The sequence below is a fragment of the Anopheles funestus genome (assembly GCF_943734845.2).
Source record: "Anopheles funestus chromosome X unlocalized genomic scaffold, idAnoFuneDA-416_04 X_unloc_59, whole genome shotgun sequence".
Classification (NCBI taxonomy): Eukaryota; Metazoa; Arthropoda; class Insecta; order Diptera; family Culicidae; genus Anopheles; species Anopheles funestus.
The window spans coordinates 135,001-150,000 of NW_026045186.1; the positions used below are offsets into that span (position 1 = coordinate 135,001).

At 47.0% G+C, this 15,000-nt stretch overlaps 1 long non-coding RNA gene across 1 annotated transcript in view; it reads left to right on the forward strand.

The window, feature by feature from the left end:
• LOC125773861 (uncharacterized) overlaps positions 1 to 13,041 on the forward strand; it is a 70,488-nt gene extending 57,447 nt beyond the window's left edge. Inside the window, exon 3 of the long non-coding RNA XR_007420422.1 lies at positions 11,583 to 13,041. This is a non-coding gene — a long non-coding RNA (uncharacterized LOC125773861). The remainder of the gene's footprint in view (positions 1 to 11,582) is intronic.
• Positions 13,042 to 15,000: the final 1,959 nt, after the last annotated feature.

Genomic DNA, 15,000 nt, shown 5'->3' on the forward strand with positions numbered 1-15,000 from the left:
CGCTAAGATAGTTTTGAAGTCACTTTGAAGGCCCAGGAACAACTCTCTTAGCACATCGGTTAACCTGACGCCGCAGTCAACTCATGTGCTTGGATCGGATCGAGCTATTGAGTATTGGGCCTGCATACTCGCTCATCCGTATCCTTTGCGTACCGCCCCATGGCCCTTGTATGTCTGCACCACAGTTCCTGTTCGTTCCGTGCCTATGGCCGGATACGTATTGCACATCGGTATACCTGTCGCTACTCAGGCAACTCGTGTGCGTGGATTGGATCGAGAACATGGTGTGTGCCCCATGTTATAATTGATAGTCCATATCCACTTTATAGGTTAAAGTCATAAGTTGTGATTGCACAACCATTCTTCATAAGAGTTTAATCACTCTTCAACTAACTTTCGTTCTGGTGTCTTGGTATCAAATCGCGTAAGACACAAGATTCTACTGGCCAAATAGAATCTAGCACATTGGTTAACCTGGCGCCGCAGTCAACTCATGTGCTTGGATCGGATCGAGCTATTGAGTATTGGGCCTGCATACTCGCTCATCCGTATCCTTTGCGTACCGCCCCATGGCCCCGTCCTTAGAGTTAATGACTAGTAGGCTTAACTCTTTGTATGTCTGCACCACAGTTCCCGTTCGTTCCGTGCCGTGGCCGGATACGTATTGCACATCGGTATACCTGTCGCTACTCAGGCAACTCGTGTGCGTGGATTGGATCGAGCTCATGGGGTGTGTAGAGATTCCATGTTATAATTGCAAGTCCATATCCACTTTATAGGTTAAAGTCATAAGTTGTGATTGCACAACCATACTTCATAAGAGTTTAATAACTCTTCAACTAACTTTCGTTCTGGTGTCTTGGTATCAAATCGCATAAGACACAAGATTCTACTGGCCAAATAGAATCTAGCACATTGGTTAACCTGGCGCCGCAGTCAACTCATGTGCTTGGATCGGATCGAGCTATTGAGTATTGGGCCTGCATACTCGCTCATCCGTATCCTTTGCGTACCGCCCCATGGCCCCGTCCTTAGAGTTAATGACTAATAGGCTTAACTCTTTGTATGTCTGCACCACAGTTCCCGTTCGTTCCGTGCCGTGGCCGGATACGTATTGCACAACAGTAGATACCATCACCTGACGTATCTAACACACCACTATTGTAACTCGTCGTCGAAGGACCTTTCAAGTGCCTGATGGCCAGGGGAGCTCTTACACGGCACGGAGACACAGTGATGCTCGCCCATCACAGTGTACAACGATCGAGTTTGCTTAAGTGTCTGGGTACCTACACACCAGACACAATGCAATGGCCACGGATCCACACAAGGCACATCACATGCAGAAAGCTTCACCAGATTATGACACATACCACACTCTTGTAACTCGTCGTCGAAGGGGCGTTCAAAGTGCCTTACGGCTAGGGGAGATCTAGCACGGCACGGAGACACAGTGATGGTTGCCCATCAAAGTGTACAACGATCGAGTTTGCTTTCCGCGCAAGCGTTCTAAGTGTCTGGGTACCTACACACCAGACACAATGCAATGGCCACGGATCCACACAAGGCACATCACATGCAGAAAGCTTCACCAGATTCTGACACATACCACACTCTTGTAACTCGTCGTCGAAGGGGCGTTCAAAGTGCCTTACGGCTAGGGGGGATCTAGCACGGCACGGAGACACAGTGATGGTCACCCATCAAAGTGTACAACGATCGAGTTTGCTTTCCGCGCAAGCGTTCTAAGTGTCTGGGTATCTAAGCACCAGACACAATGCAATGGCCACGGATCCACACAAGGCACATCACATGCAGAAAGCTTCACCAGATTCTGACACATACCACACACATGCAACTCGTCGTCGAAGGGGCGTTCAAGTGCCTTACGGCTAGGGGAGATCTAGCTCGGCACGGGGACACAGTGATGGTCACCCATCAAAGTGTACAACGAACGAGTTGGCTTTCAACAAATTCTGACACATAGCAAGCGAGCGACCGAGCTACACCGAAGGCAGCCCATGGTTGGTCACTCGCGGACGATCATCAGTAATGATCCTTCCGCAGGTTCACCTACGGAAACCTTGTTACGACTTTTACTTCCTCTAAATCATCAAGTTCGGTCAACTTCAGCCATGCCAGCTGCAGCTCACGAAGGAACCGCGGAAGGTAAGCCTCCAGAAACCTCACTAAATAATCCATCGGTAGTAGCGACGGGCGGTGTGTACAAAGGGCAGGGACGTAATCAGCACTAGCTAATGACTAGTGCTTACTAGAAATTCCAGGTTCATGGGGACCGTTGCAGTCCCCAATCCCGACTAGATGGGCATTTTAGTGATTTCCCGTTCCTCTCGGAATGGGGGCGCCTATTGGCGAGAACACGCTGCGACCCACATTGTAGCACGCGTGCAGCCCAGAACATCTAAGGGCATCACGGACCTGTTATCGCTCATTCTCAGCTTGCTAAACACAAGTTGTCCCGCTAAGCAGGGCAAACGTAGCCGACGACCGCCCGTGAAGGCGCCGCCCGGCTGTAACGTCAGGTGCGCCCGGAGGCGCACTGCTGACAGCGTTCTAGTTAGCATGTTTGAGTCACGTTCGTTATCGGAATTAACCAGACAAATCATTCCACGAACTAAGAACGGCCATGCACCACTACCCTTAAATTTGAGAAAGAGCTATCAATCTGTCTTACCTCGATAAGTTTGGACCTGGTAAATTTTCCCGTGTTGAGTCAAATTAAGCCGCAAGCTCCACTTCTTGTGGTGCCCTTCCGTCAATTCCTTTAAGTTTCAACTTTGCAACCATACTTCCCCCGGAACCCGATTTTGGTTTCCCGGAAGCGACTGAGAGCACCGAATAGGGGTAGCGTCTCCCAATTGCTAATTGGCATCGTTTACGGTTAGAACTAGGGCGGTATCTAATCGCCTTCGATCCTCTAACTTTCGTTCTTGATTAAAGAAAGCATCCATGGCAAACGCTTTCGCTTCAGTTGGTCCTACGACGGTCTACGAATTTCACCTCTCGCGCCGTAATACCAATGCCCCCAACTACTTCTGTTAATCATTACCTCTAGGTTTCTGACAAACCAACGAAATCGTATAAACCGAGGTCATATTCCATTATTCCATGCAAGATTATTCTCGGCCAACGCCAACCCCACGGGGGGGCCGGACGCTTTGTCTTAGCCTGCTTTGAGCACTCTAATTTGTTCAAGGTAAATGTGAGTATCTTGAGCACCATGAGGAGCCCGTGCCGGAGTTAACCGGTAGCACGGTACTCGTTCACAGAGTAACGCCCAAGTACACCATTGTGAGTCGCAGCCGTGAGCGCGCGCACGAACGGCCCCGGCGTGTAACCGGGCGCCCGTGGCGGTCACGTGTCTGGACGGGCAATCAACTTCGAACGTTTTAACCGCAACAACTTTAATATACGCTAGTGGAGCTGGAATTACCGCGGCTGCTGGCACCAGACTTGCCCTCCACTTGATCCTTGTTGAAGGATTTATACTCAACTCATTCCAATTATGGACCATCGTTAGAGAGGTCCATATTGTTATTTCTCGTCACTACCTCCCCGTACTGGGATTGGGTAATTTACGCGCCTGCTGCCTTCCTTGGATGTGGTAGCCATTTCTCAGGCTCCCTCTCCGGAATCGAACCCTGATTCCCCGTTACCCGTCGCAACCATGGTAGTCCTCTACACTACCATCAATAGTTGATAGGGCAGACATTTGAAAGATCTGTCGTCAGTCGACAAGCGACCATACGATCTGCGTCCTTATCCAGACTTCAACTCAAGCCGCCCGGAGGCGATTGGTTTAACTAATAAGTGCACCAGTTCAGCTACCCGCGAGGGCAACAGTCCCGGCATGTTGCATGTATTAGCTCTGGATTTTCCACAGTTATCCAAGTAACTAGTGGTAGGATGATCTTGTGAATTATAGCTGTTATACTGAGCCTTATGCGGTTTCACATTCATTTATGTTTGTACTTAGACATGCATGGCTTAACCTTTGAGACAAGCGTATATTACTGGTAGGATCAACCAGAATTCGTTCCACTACAGACACACACTCGCTTAGTGGGAAATAAATTTCCACACAACTCTCTCTCTCTAGAACCATATGGAATGGCTCTTTGGTGTTGGGTAAGGCACCAATTTGTTGGGGTGTAACGGTCACCACCAACTTTAAGTTTGTTAGGGCACAACGGAAACCACTAACTAAACTTTAGGAAACTAAATTTCCTCACACATTATCTCTCACCATATTAGCACTAGGTGCTATCCACGATTGTACAACGTTTCAACTCTTGAATCGACCGTAGGGCCGCGGAATTGCTTCCGGGCCCCTATTCTCGCTATTAATTGTTCATCTCTTTCAATACATCGAGTTCGTTCCATTGGGTAGTTCGCATGGCGAACGTTTTGATGCAGCCCCCTGGGGGACCACGGCACTTTACACCGGGTATGGTGTATGCGCAACCTACAGATAACAATAAACCCCTTATGCGTGTGTAAACCGATGTTGGGCTGCTCAACATCTTTCATGGTTACATCACTTGCACCAGAACCCACGGTGCCGATTTGGTAATATGTTGTACATTTACTCTCAAGATGTACGCTTCGGCCCCTTATTCAGGGGCTCAAGCTATTACCAGCAAGAACAATCCTCATCCAGACTTGAACTCGAAACACCCGCAGGCGAACGGTTTAACTAATAAGTGCACCAGTCTTGAATCCATGCGTCGGTGGAAACAATGCCGGCATGTTGCATGTATTAGCTCTGAACATAGCGAGTGATTGCCTTGTAGCTGTCGAACTGAGCGTAGAATGTGATTATCGCTCACTTGAACCATGTTGAATGGCTCTTTGGTGTAGGGTAAGGCACCAATTTGTTGGGGCGTAACGGTCACCACCAACTTAAGACTTGCTTATAGGTATTTCAACGTTTTCAACTCTTAAATCGACCGTGTTTCATTATCATCTCTTCTTCTTATTAAATGCATAGAGTTCGTTCCATTGGGTAGTTCGCGTGGCGAACGGTTTGATGCAGCCCCCCGGGGGGGACCACGGCACTTTACACCGGGCATGGTGTATGCGCAACCTACAGATCACCAATATATTTGTGATCGATAATGCACACTTCTTACACGACTGACCAGTCGACAGCGCTGCCTTCCTATTATGCGTGTGTAAACCGATGTTGGGCTGCTCAACATCTTTCACGGTTACATCACTTGCACCCGAACCCATGGTGCCGATTTGGTAATATGTTGTACATGGTCTCAAGATGTACGCTTCGACCCCTTATTCAGGGGCTCAAGCTATTACCAGCAAGATCAATCCTCATCCAGACTTGAACTCGAAACACCCGGAGGCGAACGGTTTAACTAATAAGTGCACCAGTCTTGAATCCATGCGTCGGTGGAAACAATGCCGGCATGTTGCATGTATTAGCTCTGAACTTAGCGAGTGATTGCCTTGCAGCTGTCGAACTGAGCGTAGAGCGTGATTATCGCTCACTTGAAAGGGTCAAGCCCTTTCGAGTCGTCCGGTTTTTACGCCAGACGACTCGGTTCACCATCTTTCGGGATACAAGTTGACTAAGTGGTACCACTACACTTATCAACTTTCGATTTGGTAATCCTCATCCAGCTTCCTTTCTGGAGGTCCCGAGGATTACCAATTGGGCTGTCATACTGAGCTCATATATTGGAGATCGATAATGCACACTTCTTACACGACTGACCAGTCGACAGCGCTGCCTTCCTATTATGCGTGTGTAAACCGATGTTGGGCTGCTCAACATCTTTCACGGTTACATCACTTGCACCAGAACCCACGGTGCCGATTTGGTAATATGTTGTACATTTACTCAAGATGTACGCTTCGGCCCCTTATTCAGGGGCTCAAGCTATTACCAGCAAGAACAATCCTCATCCAGACTTGAACTCGAAACACCCGGAGGCGAACGGTTTAACTAATAAGTGCACCAGTCTTGAATCCATGCGTCGGTGGAAACAATGCCGGCGTGTTGCATGTATTAGCTCTGAACTTAGCGAGTGATTGCCTTGCAGCTGTCATACTGAGCGTAGAGCGTGATTATCGCTCACTTGAACCATGTTGAATGGCTCTTTGGTGTAGGGTAAGGCACCAATTTGTTGGGGCGTAACGGTCACCACCAACTTAAGACTTGCTTATAGGTATTTCAACGTTTTCAACTCTTAAATCGACCGTGTTTCATTATCATCTCTTCTTCTTATTAAATGCATAGAGTTCGTTCCATTGGGTAGTTCGCGTGGCGAACGGTTTGATGCAGCCCCCCGGGGGGGACCACGGCACTTTACACCGGGCATGGTGTATGCGCAACCTACAGATCACCAATATATTTGTGATCGATAATGCACACTTCTTACACGACTGACCAGTCGACAGCGCTGCCTTCCTATTATGCGTGTGTAAACCGATGTTGGGCTGCTCAACATCTTTCACGGTTACATCACTTGCACCCGAACCCATGGTGCCGATTTGGTAATATGTTGTACATGGTCTCAAGATGTACGCTTCGACCCCTTATTCAGGGGCTCAAGCTATTACCAGCAAGAACAATCCTCATCCAGACTTGAACTCGAAACACCCGGAGGCGAACGGTTTAACTAATAAGTGCACCAGTCTTGAATCCATGCGTCGGTGGAAACAATGCCGGCATGTTGCATGTATTAGCTCTGAACATAGCGAGTGATTGCCTTGTAGCTGTCGAACTGAGCGTAGAATGTGATTATCGCTCACTTGAAAGGGTCAAGCCCTTTCGAGTCGTCCGGTTTTTACGCCAGACGACTCGGTTCACCATCTTTCGGGAAGGGACCGTCTCGGTCGCAAGCTGCTCCGGTCCCTAAACAACCTGCGACAAATGATAGGAAATGCCGACATCAACACGTGTTCAGTTTGGTTTATCGCTCATAGGTCTTTTTGACCATCGATCCCTGATTATAACTCTCAATTAAACAGTCAGGAGAGTAAGGCATGCCCATCGATATCTCATCGACAGGCGATACCGCAAGAACGGCCAACGACACATCAGGTGATCGATTATTGCTACGACTTTTGCTTAATCGTTTCCACTCCTTAGAGAAAGAAACCCCCGGGGACCGTCTCGGTCGCAAGCTGCTCCGGTCCCTAAACAACCTGCGACAAATGATAGGAAATGCCGACATCAATACGTGTTCAGTTTGGTTTATCGCTCATTGGTCTGTTTGACCATCGATCCCTGATTAAACTCTCAGTAATCCAGTCGGGAGAGTAAGGCATGCCCATCGATATCTCATCGACAGGCGATACCGCTTGAACGGCCAACGACACATCAGAGGATCGTATCTTGCTACAACTTTTGCTTAATCGTTTCTTCTCCTTGGAGAAAGAAACCCCCGGGGACCGTCTCGGCCGCAAGCTGCTCCGGTCCCTAAACAACCTGCGGCATCAAATGATAGGAAAAGCCGACATCAATACGTGTTCAGTTTGGTTTATCGCTCATTGGTCTTGTTTGACCATCGATCCCTGATTAATACTCTCAATTAGAAGGTCGGTAGAGTAAGGCATGCCCATCGATATCTCATCGACAGGCGATACCGCATGAACGGCCAACGACACATCAGAGGATCGTATCTTGCTACAACTCTTGCTTAATAGTTTCCACTCCTTGGAGAAAGAAACCCCCGGGGACCGTCTCGGCCGCAAGTTGCTCCGGTCCCTAAACAACCTGCGGCATCAAATGATAGGAAAAGCCGACATCAATACGTGTTCAGTTTGGTTTATCGCTCATAGGTCTGTTTGACCATCGATCCTAGAATTCAACTTTCGAGTAAGGCATGCCCGTCGATATCTCATCGATAGGCGATACCGGTAGAACGGCCAACGACACACATCTAGGATCGCATTTACTCTTCCTTGGATGGATAACCAATACCCTAGGACCGTTTCATCGCGAGCTGCTCCGGTCCTCAAACAACTCGCGAACCACCGATAGGATGATATTAGGAATGGCCGACTTTCATCCTTTAACTCTCAGTTCTGCTTACCAAAACATAGGTACTTGGACCTTAAAGACCACTATATGTTCCCCGATCGGGGGCAATCGGAACGTCTATCCATCATCAACATCGTTTCACTCATTCCGAACCACCAAATTGGACAGACAGTACCATATTCACCAACCGATTGCTTCAACTTCGCAAACTGTATGGTAAGTTCTACTAATTTCACATCTTACCATCGACTAATAGTGCATAAATCCACTTGGAAATCACTTTTCCTTGGTCCTCGGACCTTCTACGACAACGTCCAACAAATATCCGAAGTCGTTTCCCAACTTAGACCAAGCATTTCGTATCTTTACTTCTAATCGATTTTTTCTCGCATAATTGACGATCAAAATCTAAAAACCACATTTTGAGCCAGAAGCAGTCGTCCGATCGTCCTGGGGGTAGTCTCAATCGATTTAGAAGGGTCCAATTCATAAAGATACATACTCAGTCAAAATCATGCTTCTGGCTCACCTACCCCCTATATAGTAAACGAAAGCGTACAGGCGTGGAAAACGTGCCATTTTTCTCCATCACGGACTTTTTTTTTCTCGTTGCACCGACTCTAGTAAAAAAGTGAAATTTTTTACTAGTTACCAACTTTTGCAAATTATCATCGGATATCACTTTTTATGGTCTATAGTAAGTTCTTATCACGTTTTAGTAGTTTTTGAAAAAAAAATTTTTTTGAACTTTTCAAAATTTTTCAAAACAAAGTTTTTGTAGGCGGTTTTGTGTATGGAGGGTTACTAGTCTCGGGGTCACTGTTTGACCAAAAAACCACTATATATCATTCGAAAGGTAATTTCAAGGGCTACAAAAAATTGTTCTACGGCACCCCCCTCCGACGTCTAGTATTCGAGTTATTGGCCAAAAACCATCACTTGAGCGATTTTTCGTTCAGGGTACCCGACTCTAGTAAAAAAGTGAAATTTTTCTCGATTGACCAAGTGTTGCAAATGACCATCGGATTTCACTTTTTATGGTCTATAGTGAGTTCTGATCACGATTTGGTACTTTTTGAAAAAATTTTTTTGACGCACTTTTCAAAATTTTGCAAAACCAAAACTTTTTAGGCGGTTTTGTGTATGGAGGGTTACTAGTCTCGGGGTCACTGTTTGACCAAAAAACCACTATATATCATTCGAAAGGTAATTTCAAGGGCTACAAAAAATTGTTCTACGGCACCCCCCTCCGACGTCTAGTATTCGAGTTATTGGCCAAAAACCGCAACTATAGCGGTTTTTCGTACAGGGTACTCGACTCTAGTAAAATGATGCGATTTTTACTAGTCTAGGAACTTTTTGGTCAAAAAATCAAGTATATGTCATTCGATAGATAATTTCAAGGGCTACCAAAAATTGTTCCACGACACCCCCCTGCGACGTCTAGTATTCGAGTTATTAGCCAAAAACCGCAACTTAAGCGGTTTTTCGTCCAGGGTACCCGACTCTAGTAAAATGATGCGATTTTTACTAGTCTAGGGAACTTTTTGGCCAAAAATCAAGTATATGTCATTCGATAGATAATTTCAAGGGCTACCAAAAATTGTTCCACGACACCCCCCTGCGACGTCTAGTATTCGAGTTATTAGCCAAAAACCGCAACTTAAGCGGTTTTTCGTCCAGGGTACCCGACTCTAGTAAAATGATGCGATTTTTACTAGTCTAGGGAACTTTTTGGCCAAAAATCAAGTATATGTCATTCGATAGATAATTTCAAGGGCTACCAAAAATTGTTCCACGACACCCCCCTGCGACGTCTAGTATTCGAGTTATTAGCCAAAAACCGCAACTTAAGCGGTTTTTCGTCCAGGGTACCCGACTCTAGTAAAATGATGCGATTTTTACTAGTCTAGGGAACTTTTTGGCCAAAAATCAAGTATATGTCATTCGATAGATAATTTCAAGGGCTACAAAAAATTGTTCTACGGCACCCCCCTCCGACGTCTAGTATTAGAGTTATTAGCCAAAAACCGCAACTATAGCGGTTTTTCGTCCAGGGTACCCGACTCTAGTAAAATGATGCGATTTTTACTAGTCTAGGGAACTTTTTGGCCAAAAATCAAGTATATGTCATTCGATAGATAATTTCAAGGGCTACCAAAAATTGTTCCACGACACCCCCCTGCGACGTCTAGTATTCGAGTTATTAGCCAAAAACCGCAATTATAGCGGTTTTTCGTCCAGGGTACCCGACTCTAGTAAAATGATGCGATTTTTACTAGTCTAGGGAACTTTTTGGCCAAAAATCAAGTATATGTCATTCGATAGATAATTTCAAGGGCTACCAAAAATTGTTCCACGACACCCCCCTGCGACGTCTAGTATTCGAGTTATTAGCCAAAAACCGCAATTATAGCGGTTTTTCGTCCAGGGTACCCGACTCTAGTAAAATGATGCGATTTTTACTAGTCTAGGGAACTTTTTGGCCAAAAATCAAGTATATGTCATTCGATAGATAATTTCAAGGGCTACCAAAAATTGTTCCATGACACCCCCCTGCGACGTCTAGTATTCGAGTTATGGGCCAAAAACCATTCATACTTGAGCATTTTGCTCATTTTGCCTGTACGGGTACCGGGGACTAGTAAAATCAGGCCAATTTTACTAGAGTAGGGGTCCTTTTTGGTCAAAAAAACAACTTTTGCTCGTTCGATAGGGAATCGATAGGGCAACAAAAAATCGTTCTACGACCCCCCCTTCCGATGTCTAGTATTCGAGTTATGGGCCAAAAACAGTTTATAGCTAATTTTTCACTCGATTTTTCACCAAGTATCGCACATTACTCCGGTTCTATACATTGGATCGTCAATCTTTAAGATTTTATGGGTAGTTCCAACTGTTTGCTACATTTCATCCATACATCACCAACCGATTCAATGTCTGTGCTAGAAGTTATTAGAGGAATAAAAAAATTTACCCTTGGCTTTGGACCGTACAAGTTTACCCATTTTTGGCCCGTATTTGCCCCATAGCTCCGCCGGTATCCAAGATATCGCCACACTTTCTTCTGGCCATGGCTAGATGGCACTTGTGGCTAGATTTCTTCCATGCACCACTAACCGCTACCATGTCTGTGGCCGGAGCTATTCACGAAAGCGCCTCGCGCACTTGGTCGGATTTTTGGTCCAACTTCACCATTTTTGGCCCATATTTGCACCATAGCTCCGCCGGTATCCAAGATATGGCCACACTTTGTTCTGGCCATGGGTAGATGGCACTTGTGGCTAGATTTCTTCCATGCACCACTAATCGCTACCATGTCTGTGGCCGGAGCTATTCACGAAAGCGCCTCGCGCACTTGGTCGGATTTTTGGTCCAACTTGCACCATTTTTGGCCCATATTTGCCCCATAGCTCCGCCGGTATCCAAGATATGGCCACACTTTCTTCTGGCCATGGCTAGATGGCACTTGTGGCTAGATTTCTTCCATGCACCACTAATCGCTACCATGTCTGTGGCCGGAGCTATTCGACGAACAACCATCGCATTTACCTAGGTACTTTTTCGGGTTTTTGGTCCACCTGGCACCATTTTTGGCCCATATTTGCCCCATAGCTCCGCCGGTATCCAAGATATGGCCACACTTTCTTCTGGCCATGGGTAGATGGCACTTGTGGCTAGATTTCTTCCATGCACCACTAATCGCTACCATGTCTGTGGCCGGAGCTATTCACGAAAGCGCCTCGCGCACTTGGTCGGATTTTTGGTCCACCTGGCACCATTGTTGGCCCGTATTTGCCCCATAGCTCCGCCGGTATCCAAGATATGGCCACACTTTCTTCTGGCCATGGGTAGATGGCACTTGTGGCTAGATTTCTTCCATGCACCACTAATCGCTACCATGTCTCTGGCCGGAGCTATTCGACGAACAACCATCGCATTTACCTAGGTACTTTTTCGGATTTTTGGTCCAACTTGCACCATTTTTGGCCCATATTTGCCCCATAGCTCCGCCGGTATCCAAGATATGGCCACACTTTCTTCTGGCCATGGGTAGATGGCACTTGTGGCTAGATTTCTTCCATGCACCACTAATCGCTACCATGTCTGTGGCCGGAGCTATTCACGAAAGCGCCTCGCGCACTTGGTCGGATTTTTGGTCCACCTGGCACCATTGTTGGCCCGTATTTGCCCCATAGCTCCGCCGGTATCCAAGATATGGCCACACTTTCTTCTGGCCATGGGTAGATGGCACTTGTGGCTAGATTTCTTCCATGCACCACTAATCGCTACCATGTCTGTGGCCGGAGCTATTCGACGAACAACCATCGCATTACCCAGGTACTTTTTCGGGTTTTTGGTCCACCTGGCACCATTTTTGGCCCGTATTTGCCCCATAGCTTCGCCGGTATCCAAGATATCGCCACACTTTCTTCTGGCCATGGGTAGATGGCACTGGTGGCTAGATTTCTTCCATGCACCACTAATCGCTACCATGTCTGTGGCCGGAGCTATTCGACGAACAACCATCGCATTTACCTAGGTACTTTTTCGGATTTTTGGTCCAACTTGCACCATTTTTGGCCCATATTTGCCCCATAGCTCCGCCGGTATCCAAGATATGGCCACACTTTCTTCTGGCCATGGGTAGATGGCACTTGTGGCTAGATTTCTTCCATGCACCACTAATCGCTACCATGTCTGTGGCCGGAGCTATTCGACGAACAACCATCGCATTCACCTTCTCGTTGCACTTCTTTGGGAATTTGGTGCAACCAAGTTTTCACTATAACTTGGTCATTTTCCGTCCATCGGACATGCGGTTTTGGGTGTCGATACTTGACACCGCGCGCTACAATATGTTCCTCCACGACCATGTGGTCCGATGCTTCCAACAGGAGCTATTCGAGGAGTACCGATTTTTCACCATTAAAAATGCTCAATTTTGCACCAACTTTTGCCTATAACTCAGGCTGTATCGATCGGATCTTCAATCTTGAAAAAGTTTTGGATAGGTGGCACCAAATGCTACATTTCGTTCTTCCACGTCAACTTTGTCCGATGTCTAGCAAAAAAGTTATTCGCGAACCAAGTCCAGAACCCATGCAATGGCTGCCCTCATTGCATACATCACGGCGGTTAACTCTCGTTACTCTATACCGTGGACTTGGTACTTTTTCAGGCATTCGTTGCTACTTCTCGGTTCATGATATTCGTTTACGGTCTTCACTAGGGCATTTGGTGCTCCTTATCGGTTCATGATATTCGTTTACGGTCTTCACTAGGGCATTTGGTGCTCCTTATCGGTTCATGATATTCGTTTACGGTCTTCACTAGGGCATTTGGTGCTCCTTCTCGGTTCATGATATTCGTTTACGGTCTTCACTAGGGCATTTGGTACTGGGCTTCCCACTTTCTACTGATCGATCCATACTCACTTGCGTGCACCTAGCCTAGGAAGGTTTCCTTGGGCTTCCCATCTTTCTACTGATCGATCCATACTCACTTGCGTGCACCTAGCCTAGGAAGGTTTCCTAGGGCTTCCCATCTTTCTACTGATCGATCCATACTCACTTGCGTGCACCTAGCCTAGGAAGGTTTCCTATGGCTTCCCATCTTTCTACTGATCGATCCATACTCACTTGCGTGCACCTAGCCTAGGAAGGTTTCCTTGGGCTTCCCATCTTTCTACTGATCGATCCATACTCACTTGCGTGCACCTAGCCTAGGAAGGTTTCCTATGGCTTCCCATCTTTCTACTGATCGATCCATACTCACTTGCGTGCACCTAGCCTAGGAAGGTTTCCTTGGGCTTCCCATCTTTCTACTGATCGATCCATACTCACTTGCGTGCACCTAGCCTAGGAAGGTTTCCTATGGCTTCCCATCTTTCTACTGATCGATCCATACTCACTTGCGTGCACCTAGCCTAGGAAGGTTTCCTTGGGCTTCCCATCTTTCTACTGATCGATCCATACTCACTTGCGTGCACCTAGCCTAGGAAGGTTTCCTATGGCTTCCCATCTTTCTACTGATCGATCCATACTCACTTGCGTGCACCTAGCCTAGGAAGGTTTCCTATGGCTTCCCATCTTTCTACTGATCGATCCATACTCACTTGCGTGCACCTAGCCTAGGAAGGTTTCCTTGGGCTTCCCATCTTTCTACTGATCGATCCATACTCACTTGCGTGCACCTAGCCTAGGAAGGTTTCCTTGGGCTTCCCATCTTTCTACTGATCGATCCATACTCACTTGCGTGCACCTAGCCTAGGAAGGTTTCCTTGGGCTTCCCATCTTTCTACTGATCGATCCATACTCACTTGCGTGCACCTAGCCTAGGAAGGTTTCCTATGGCTTCCCATCTTTCTACTGATCGATCCATACTCACTTGCGTGCACCTAGCCTAGGAAGGTTTCCTTGGGCTTCCCATCTTTCTACTGATCGATCCATACTCACTTGCGTGCACCTAGCCTAGGAAGGTTTCCTTGGGCTTCCCATCTTTCTACTGATCGATCCATACTCACTTGCGTGCACCTAGCCTAGGAAGGTTTCCTATGGCTTCCCATCTTTCTACTGATCGATCCATACTCACTTGCGTGCACCTAGCCTAGGAAGGTTTCCTTGGGCTTCCCATCTTTCTACTGATCGATCCATACTCACTTGCGTGCACCTAGCCTAGGAAGGTTTCCTTGGGCTTCCCATCTTTCTACTGATCGATCCATACTCACTTGCGTGCACCTAGCCTAGGAAGGTTTCCTATGGCTTCCCATCTTTCTACTGATCGATCCATACTCACTTGCGTGCACCTAGCCTAGGAAGGTTTCCCTTCGGTACCGACTTCCATCTACGCACTCGATATAACCTAGGTACTTGGTACCGATGTTGGTTAACACTCAAGCATTTCTTGCATCCTGCGTGCAAGGTACCAATTTTCACTTCTTAGGTACGTTTATGGGCCCGCATTAATCCAAT